Genomic DNA, 10327 nt, shown 5'->3' with positions numbered 1-10327 from the left:
TCAGCTCCCCCCCCCCCCAAAAAAAACCCTCAAAATCCCAGCCCCTCCTGAAACAAAATCCTGGCTACGGGCCTGTCTCCAGATGTTTTGGTCATCAACTTCCAGAAATCCTAACAGCTGATAAATTGGCTGGGGTTTATGGGAATTGCAGGCCAAAACTCCTGGGGACCCACAGGTTGAGAACCACTGCTCTAGCCATAGCTCAATTTCTAAAGCCAAGATTACTTTGAAGAAGAAATGTCAGAAAAACAAAGTGGTCATATCGCTTCTCGGCCTTTTGGCTAAGATCAAGTGTAGTAAGTGGTCATATTTTGAAATTTTGGTATGATTAAATTAATTGTAAAAAATTACCATTCCAGGCTCATGAAGCAGGATTTTGGGAGAGAAGGGTCAGTGTTCAATAGGAGACCACCCATTGGAATGCCCCTTACTCCATGTCATCAATTTGATTCAATGCGAGTAATCTGGCAGTTTCTATCCCATGTGTTTTTTGCCATTCCCCCCTATTTTCTCCAATATCTGTCTATCTTCCCCCCCCCACACACACACACATGTTTCCAGACACTTCAGAAACACTTCCCCGAAAAGGCATGACAAACACAGGAAGGAAGTACCACTGCATCACATGAAGAGCTCCATTATACACCAATAAATTAATATAGTACAGTTGTTAAGACATTTAAAGCAGGGGTGGGGTGCTACATGAGATAACATCCTTAATCTCCTCATGTAGCTGATGTGGAAGGCTGCATCTTGTTGTCTACCATTACAAAATCCCTCCAAATATTTTAAGACAGGTTCTTTGCACGTTGTGCCAAATATTGGTTTGGATTTGTATTTTTAGAAAAGGATGTGAATTTTTAGCTCACCCTTGTTCTCAGGTTTTTGATTGGATTGAACTGGATTGGATGTCAGAAGACTGGAAATCAACTGATGAGGCAGGAAAGCTTCAAAATGACAGAGTGCTTCAGGAAAGAAGACACCTCTCATTTCAATCATTTGCAAAACAACACACAAAATGGCATATCCGTGATGGAAGCAAATTTAAATGAGGTTTGTCAAAAGAACTCATAGTGACTTGAACTAGTTTAAATGTCCACAGTATTTTGAGAATGAAATTACTGTTGGTTATAATGTGTAAGAAAGCTGGATTGACCAGAAATAAGTGTGGATAATGATACCAGAAAAAAAGAAAGTGCAAACCATGTATGATACACCACTTAAAACACTACAATCCTCAGACATAGGTTCACCCAGAAACCATCTGAATCACAAGCAAAGAGAGGCAAAGGCAAGATTAAAATCTGATTTAACATTTCAGATTATGCTACTTACTTGTAGGATGCATGGTTTATTCCTGAATTCATGCTATTCGACAAAAAAACCACTGTGAGAGATCTTTTAAGACATGGATCGCACACAAATCGGAAATGTGCAGGGAAGGGGGTATTATGGCTTAATTTTGGTGTGATTTGAGCATTTGGTTCACATTTCCATTTGGACATGAAAAGCCACTGGATGACCTTGGGCAAGTCACACACTTTTAGCTTCAGAGGAAGGGAAAGGCATATTAGGAAACCAGCTTCCTGGATGATGGATATGAGGCAGTTCTCCTCCTCCTCCGTTAGACCACTTAGCAACTACTAAGCGGCATCAACAAACAAGACAGCATAACCGATCTTATCTGAGGATCCCGGCGGCTATAAATCTTTATTTTACAAGTATTTACAAAGTAAACAGCCAGAGTTGCTCGGACACATGTTGCTACAGCAGAGCGATTAATGGAATCTTTCTGTTGCTCTTATCAGCGAACCAAAGCCACAACCCACATTCCATAGTCTATGACATATCTTCCTGCTATGTAGCACAAACTGAAGTCTTGATGCTTTGCCCTTCTAGCAATAAATCAGGGCTCTCTGCAATTAACCACTTAGCTACTAAAATGCTTACGAATACACACACTTACATAGCAACAATGAATTAAACATTTCACTACATAACACAAAAACTGTAACAAGGCAATCCCCGCTAAAAAAAATTCTGGCAAGAGAACCCCATGATAAGGTTGTGTAGGGTCACTATGAATTAGAAATGGCTTAAAGGCACAAAACAGTACATACCCTTCTTGTTCAATGAACTGCCACTGCTCTACACATTGTGTCTAACTTAAACAAAAAAGAATGTTGTACCACATGAAATAATTTCTAAAAGCATGCAGATTTAGCAACTAAGAGCCAAATAAAAGTGGATCTCCATCACATGATTTGTTTTTTTCTTTAATTAATTTCTACAGCTTGGGAATCTTCCTCAACCATTTTATTGTGGTTTTATTTGGTAAAATGGCTGCATGACTTACAATGAAGCAAAGTTGTGAGTTGGTGCATTTCCAGCATCTCCACTATGCACTTGCTGAACAAGACAGACCCAACTCCCAGGTGCTTTCACAGAACCATGTAGCACTTTGGAGGGAAGGGGCAGAGCTAACTAATGTTGTTTCCACTTTTGTCAGACATTTGAGTATAAAATAGGAAGCCTGTTCGATCTTTGGAACATACTACTTCAGTATCGTCCTACCCTCCCACACTCTAATTAGGGTTCAAACAATGTGATCAAAGCTTTTGTGGGCATATAGCCATTGGGCTATTTCCTTTTGACATACTTTGTAGATTGGTTTGGCATGAGTCCTGGTTCCGGGAGATATGTGTTGCCGAAGGCTTTCATGGCCAGAATCATAGGGTTGTTGTGTGTTTTTCGGGCTGTATGGCCATGTTCCAGAAGTATACTTCTGGAACATGGCCATACAGCCCAAAACACACACAACAACTCTGGGAGATATGCTTCCATCATATTACAGATATTAGTTAATAGCTCCCCACCAGGATGACTCAGAGTCTGGGATGGAAGAGATATTGCTCAGCACCAGTCTGAAGCTGTTTACATCACCTCCTGGTTGCAGGAGGACCACACAGGGTGGCAGCAGCCCATGTCCTTCCTCTTCTTTCATCCCTAAGGGCTTCAGCAGTGGGCTGGAGCATCAAGCTCATAGATCACCAAGCAGGTTGTGTAGTTCTCAGGTCTGGGCCCATGCAGATACCAAACATATTTACAGCTGTAACTAATAAAGTTGTGGCTTACCTGCCCCCAAAGAAATGTATGTGGTGTTTATTATGCATGGTGTTTATTGCAGAGCAGACATGCACCTGAGCCCACAATTTTTGTTAGTCTCTTTTCTGTTTGCGTTCTTTTGTTTGCTTTAGAGTTGCATGCTTATTTTTTATTGTAAGTTTCCTTTCATAATTTCTGTAAGACCCTCTCTTCTTGTCATTGTTAGCAATGGCCATTCATACGACTAAAAGAGAAGATGGTTATGCTTCAAGCAGTTTTATGTCCTGAAAAAATACATTCTGATTCAACTCAGTTGTTAAGGATTTAGAATCTATGATTTTTTTCTCATTACAACTGCCGAAGTGGCTGCTGGATCAGCAGTCAGCAAAGAAACTAGGTCACTTCTATTGCCAATGTGCTGGTCTCTTCTGTTTGTTTGGAAGCATTTCTAATCTGATATCACTGCTGTTCCCAGAAATATTATCACTTTCTGTCCCTCCAGCTGTCTTCATAATATTCTCTTCACCCTAGAAGAAAATATCAACATAGCAATAAAGAAGGAAGTCCAAAGCAAGGTGTTGGAGGCATCAGTTCCCAACCAACAGAGGCTTGGATTAAAATGAGGACAGGATGGAAAGATTGTGATGTAACATTGAATCCACAATACAGGGAGTTTCTGGACTCAGCTCTTGTAATCCTTGGCCATTAGCCAAACTGAATGGACTGATAAGAATACAACAACCTGTGAAAAGATGCAAACTTCCAATCCCTGGTTTAAAATATAAATGAGCAGCAGGGAAAAAAATTGGAAATGTCTTAATGAGGTATGACTGAAACAATTTTGAATCAATGTAGAAAATAGACAAAAAAAATCAAGTAATATCTGTTCACCATACATCTGGCCAATGAAGAGCCCAAGAAACTCAGGTGCAGGGGTAGTTTATATAAGAGAAGACATTAGAGATTTATGATGTTCTTTGTTTTTTATGTGCAAAGTATACAACCAATGCATAATGGAAATATGTAGGTGGGCATTTGTGGATGACTATGAGGCTGCATTAGCCCTCTGAGGGAAATGATCAAATTGATACAATTTATTAAAGGGTTAGACACAATGTAGTGCATGGGGTACAACTGTTGCTATGTCTGTTCCCAATCTTCTAAATCTTCAGAACTTCGCAACTCCGGACCTCCAGAAAAGGTTTTTATTTAATAAAAAGGAAAATCATATATTTATATGTAGTCTCTTAGTGAAGTGGGGGTTACCATGGCTTGATAACAATGAGACATGTTCTGAGAGCTTTCTGGGCCCTTGGAAGGAGTTCAAGACAATTTTTGTTTTTGAGCATTCAAGGCATTTTGACTCTTGGGAGATCAGGGGAGGGGGCTTGTGGAAAACAACGACTGGTGAGAAAGCTTCAATGGAGACAGCTTTTCCCCAGGGTAACTCTTTCAGGAGTGAATTTCCCTTCCTAGGGATAGATTTATCTCACTTCTTGTTGTCTCACCTAGTTCTTAACTATGAGTCATTTATAAGTTGGATGTTTGGAACTCGGGAACTAGCTGTATTCATAATTTCCTCTTTAAAGACCAGTAACTCATGCATGAACCACCATCCTGGCCCACTTACGTTGTCCATTCCTGAAGGCTCCTTTGCACTTGCTGTGTCTTACATCTCTTCAGTCACTAGAGAATATCTTGTCCTTCAATAGCTTTTGAAACTGGGCAGCGTTTTGCTTTAAAAAGACAGAGAGAGAAGACTATAATGCATCTGTACATGCCTACTCAACTATACATGTCTGCTCAAAGGCATAACCCGCTGAGTTCAATGGGTTTACTTTCAAATTAGTGGATATAGGACTACTCCAGGGTAAGTGTCAGGAAATGACATTATCACATTACCTCCCAAAAATATACCCCAAACACAATCACATTCCTGGAAAATATGTCTTATAATGATTAGATATAATTATAAATGGAATTTTCTAGGGTTTGTTTTTCATGTCGGGACCGACTTGAGAAACTGCAAGTCACTTCTGGTGTGAGAGAATTGGCTGTCTGCAAGGATGTTGCCCAGGGGATGCCCAGATATTTGATGTTTTACCATTCTTGTGAGAGGCTTCCCCGCATGGAGCTGGAGCTGACAGAGGGAGCTCATCCATGCTCTCCCCAGATTTGAACTGGCAACCTTCAGGTCAGCAACCCAACCTTCAAGTCAGCAGTCTTGCCAGCACAAGAATTTAACCCATTGCACCACCGGGGATTAGAAGTAATAGGCATCTTATTAGTTGCTTTTGGCACGTGACTTATCAGAGTAGAGCTGTTGCTTCAAAATCTAGTTTTGGGACAGGACATCCTACAGAGGCAGCAATGGCATGGAGAAGGTGACAGTCCACCTGGGTGGATGTGGTCCTGGGCTTTTGGACATTGGTCATGGATTCAGCATACACTTATAATAACATGATAACACTTGATTTATATTCTGCCCTATCTCCCCAAGGGGACTCAGGGTGGATCACAGTACACATACACAGCAAACATTCAATGCCATTTTGGACAGACAGGACAGAACAAAACAGACAGAAAGGAGGTATGTTGTCTCAAAGTCCAGTTTTGATGCCTTGGAGGTTGAGTTCGGATTCAGTCACAGGAGGGTGCTGTTCCTCCATTCTCTACGATGAGAAGCCACCTACTTCCACTTTCCTTTTTTGGTAATCACATTTCTGGTCTTGTTCTTTATGGTGTTGTAAAATACTTCCTCCGAATTTCTCTACTTACAGCTCTAAACTGTTAGAAAAATGCTTAGGTAAACAGTGAGCTGGGCTTGATGGTCGAGTGCTCACCCCAACTGGGCTTTGAACTGGCCACTTTTTGGTTGGTAGATCTTATTATTGCTGGTGATACACCAGCTGTGCTAGAGCCCAGCCCTTGCTGTATCTAGGACTGCTCTGGGGAAGGTTTATACTGCAGATTTAGAGGAGCCCCAATAAATTCAGCTGGGCTCTATGTTCCTACCTATCCAAAGGGACAAATAGGGATTGTATTTTTCAGTACTATAAAATAAGATCTGTTCCTAGGAAATAGAAATAGATGGAGTATAGGGATTACTCTGGTTTGAGGGGATTAAAGTATTATATGGCTGTTTTAAAAACCCCATAATAAACTGTAACCTGTTCTGAGCTAGGCTGATGTTACTGCAATTCAGTGTTGTATTTTGTTTGTTTTGTTTTTATATATTTTACTATATTTATATTTAATTATACCCAACTTTATCTCTCCTGCAGGAGACTTAAAGCAGCTTTTTAAATATGCATCTTTAGTTTCACAAGAACACCTCAATAATATTTGTGCATGGCTTTCTGTAATTATTCTGATTGTATAGCACCAGTATCATTTATATATTCTGCATCCTGAAATCTGTATGCTAACAGGACATTTGGGGAGGCAATTAAATGCATTTGAAGTAGCAGGTTTAAAATAAAATTTGAATTTTCTCCACACAGTGGTTATATATAACTTGAAAAGGTATTGCCGTGGGCTATGATGGGGCAATGGACTTGTTTTAGTCAAGGTTTTTGGTAAAGATTAATTCATTGGGGATTTCTTTGCATCTTTCTTTGTGATTAAACATGCCACTCAGGAGATACAACCTCATGCTCTGAATATTCTGTTTCAGATGACAAGGTTTTTGGTTTTGTTTAAAAGTGCAGAGATTATTCTCATTGGTTATATAGAAACTTTTCATCCTCTCCAAAGGTAATGTTTTTATAGTTGGAGCATCACATTTATCCAGGATTCAAAAGTGTAATTTTTGGAGTACTTTTCCCACCAGTTAGCACATGGTTTATGAGTGTTATATCTATATAGTTGTGTTGAACTGCTTCACAAGGAGTCTAAGATACAATTGTCGTCTGTAGGATTAAAAAAACAGACATTATAGGGATTACACATGTAAAATAGTTACATTTGCAAGATTGATGCAAACTGTAGTAAGATGATATCTATGATGTAGTTTCAATAAATTTAAACTGGGGCGGGGAGAGAGGCTAGCTGTAGTAAAGGGAAATCTAAAGGAATAGAATTTCTATGTACCGATGGTGCAGCAGGTTAAACTGTGGACCGCTGACCTTGCTGACCAAAAGGTCTGCGGTTAGAATCTGGGGAGCAGGGTGAGTTCCCACAGTTAGCCCCAGCTTCTGCCAACCTAGTAGTTCAAAAACATGCAAATGTGAGTAGAACAATCGGTACCACTCAGGTGGGAAGCTAACAGCGCTCCAGCAGTCATGCTGGCCACATGACCTTGGAGGTGTCTACGGACAACGCTGGCTCCTCAGCTTAGAAATGGAGATGAGCATCAACCCCCAGAGTCAGACACAACTAGACTTAATGTCAGGGAAAAACCTTTACCTTTACCTTATCATGAATATGTCAACAATGTATCTCCAATAAACAAGCAGTTTAGATGTGGATTATCTGAAGGTAGGTTGTTCTAGTTTACTATAAATAAATAAGTATATGATGGAGCTATGTGTGAGCTTTTTCTTTGAATGATGTTTTTATTAAAAGTAATGTTTTGCATATGAGGATCAATGATAGTAATATGTTCTGCATAGGGTATTATGTTAGTTTTGAAGTTTAGAAATTCAGGAAGTACTTGAATACCAATATTATATTGATATAAAGTGATGCAACATCAAGTGTTAGGGACTTAGTATCAGTGTTGCTTTTTGAGGAGTCTATGTTTATTTTAAATTCATTAGTAACTTTAAGATTTAAACCACTGGAAGATTTTGTTCCAGAGTCTGTAGTTAAATATGTAGTGAGGTACTTTCTGTGACTATATTGTTGCCAGAAAGAAAGGGGCCCCGGATTGCCAAGTTTCTGAATTTTGGTTAACATGTAAAATAAATGGTTGAACATGCAGTGTTCCTCAGGTTTCAAAGTTAAAGCATTTTTATTAGCTGCCTGACAACTTTAATGCAATTACAAAAACAAACTATTTTATTCTGCAGGGTTTATTTTAATTTTTTTACAAGTGTGTCTTGCATCCTAAATCAGAATATGGGAGTGAGGGCAGTTGAAGGATGGGACAAGTTGATGGCTGCTTATTTTGGCATCCCTGTTCTGTAAGCACGGTGTTTTCCCCCTCGTTTTTTTAATGTTCATGGTTTGGAAGTTTTATTTTTCTTGGAAGAAAAATAAAAAATCCTGCAAATCTCTTAGGAAAACAGGTGGACAAATGCCAGAATTCTAGAAGAAGCAAGACCACCAGCATTGAAATGATGATTCTCCACCATCGACTTCACTGGACTAGCTGCATTGTCTGAATGCCCGATCACCGCCTCCCAAAACAGTTTCTATACTCTCAATTCAAGAATGGAAAATTGAATGCTGGTGGACAGGAAAAGAGATTTAAAGATGGGCTTAAAGCTAACCTTAAAAACTGTGGCTTAGACACCGAGAAGTGGAAAGCCCTGGCCATCAAGCATTCTCACTGGAGGTCAAATGTTACCAACAGAGCTATGGAATTCGAAGAGGCACAAATGGAAGACGAAAAATAGAAACATGTTACATCAAGCCAACCCATGTCAGGACCACCTTTCATCTGGAATCTGATATCTTCACTGCAAAAGAACATGTGGATCAATAATAGATCTCTATAATCACCTACGGACCCACCGCCAAGACCCTACACTTGGAAGGTTATAATACTTGGCCACAACTGATAGCCTATGATGATGATGGTTTGTATGTGAATATCCAAAGGTATGAATTTCTTTGTTCACTGGAGGAGGGGGAAGTTATATTTCATTAAACTCAATGGGAATTTAATCTTTAATGTGGTTATGCAAATATGCTTATATCCACATGCATGCCAAGAAGGAAAGAAGCCACTGCAGTCGTGTGACCTAAAATAATCCAACAGACCAAACACATGAACATGGTAGAAATTTAGTGTGAATTAAAATCGATGAGAGGCGGGCAAGAAATAAAAAAGCTGTTGTTATTATTAACAGGATCAAACCAGGGCAGGATACTGTGCATTGTGAATACAAGTCTTATGTGAATTCAGTCTAGGAGACACTTTGGAGCTAATTAGTTAATCAACTGTATTCATGTCAATATTTAAAATACAGTAGGATGTTTGTGACACATGTTGAGATTTGCTGTGATGTCTTTGACATGAGATGTGCAGGTTTTGATGTGTAGGCCTTTAGAAATGCAACCAGTAGTTTTTAATATAACTGCTCCTCCTTTATCAGCGGGTTTCATAATAATAAGGACCATCTTCATCTGGGATTTTCTCAGTGTTGGTCTTTCTTTTGAAAAATTGTCACAGACTGGTGAAGTTGATTATTTATATTATATTAAAAAGGAAGGAAGTTTTCTGGAACAGAACTTCTGTTAATGTTGGGTGTCTAACTTTTTTTTGAGAAGCATTGTCAGTCAGCATCATCTTTCAAATCTTTTGATGCCAGTTTTCATTCAAGCTCTGTCAAAGTCTCTGGGTAATGTGCAAAAGTTTAGTCCCTTAGATAATAATTTGATTTCATTACGAGATAAACCAATTATTCATTACGAGATAAAGAAACCATTACAATTTGAAGGAGGTATTGATCCTTATCACTGATAGATCATGTTGCAATCATTGGAAATGTAGGAGGCAGTTCTTTAAATATCATTTTTCTGGAATTTTAATTGGTTGCTCTCTTGACTGTTTTGCTTGTTTCTTTGGAAATGGATCCAGATAGTATAGAATTAAATTAAATAGCAATAGGAGAAACTGGTATTTAACAAGTCTCCCTATTTCTGATTTTGTCGGAATTGTGTGAAACTGACTAAACTTGCCGGAATCTTGTCATCTATAATAATTGTGTGTGTGTGTTTGTGTGTGTGTGCACAAGCAAACACTGAAGGTATATAAGTAATACAGACACTGCCATGCTTGGTTTAAGTAAACTATTGCATTCGCCCATAAAAGCAATGTTCAGTCAAGATGAAAGGAGCCCCGGTGGCAGAGTGTGTAAAAGCACTGAGCTGGAGACCGAAAGGTTCCAGGTTCAAATCCTGGGAGCAGCGTGAGCGGCCGCTGTTAGCTCCAGCTTCTGCCAACCCAGCAGTTCGAAAACATGCCAATGTGAGTAGATCAATAGGTACAGCTCCGGCGGGAAGGTAACAGCGCTCCATGCAGTCATGCCAGCCACATGACCTTGGAGGTGTC

The 10327-nt window shown here is 39.4% G+C and overlaps 1 long non-coding RNA gene and 1 pseudogene across 1 annotated transcript; one reads left to right on the top strand and one right to left on the bottom strand.

The window, feature by feature from the left end:
• Window positions 1-261: 261 nt before the first annotated feature.
• Window positions 262-431, top strand: LOC134299050 (U2 spliceosomal RNA; annotated as a pseudogene).
• A 1249-nt stretch (window positions 432-1680) lies between these two features.
• On the bottom strand, window positions 1681-9638 carry LOC107982844 (uncharacterized). Its single transcript, XR_010005286.1, has 2 exons — window positions 4736-9638; window positions 1681-3632 (listed from the first exon to the last, which is right to left on the bottom strand). It is a non-coding gene; the product is annotated as an uncharacterized LOC107982844 (long non-coding RNA).
• Window positions 9639-10327: the final 689 nt, after the last annotated feature.

This window comes from Anolis carolinensis, chromosome 4 (assembly GCF_035594765.1).
Source record: "Anolis carolinensis isolate JA03-04 chromosome 4, rAnoCar3.1.pri, whole genome shotgun sequence".
NCBI lineage: Eukaryota > Metazoa > Chordata > Lepidosauria > Squamata > Dactyloidae > Anolis > Anolis carolinensis.
The sequence above is the reverse complement of the archived record's forward strand: the minus strand, read 5'-3'. Positions and strand labels throughout refer to the sequence as shown.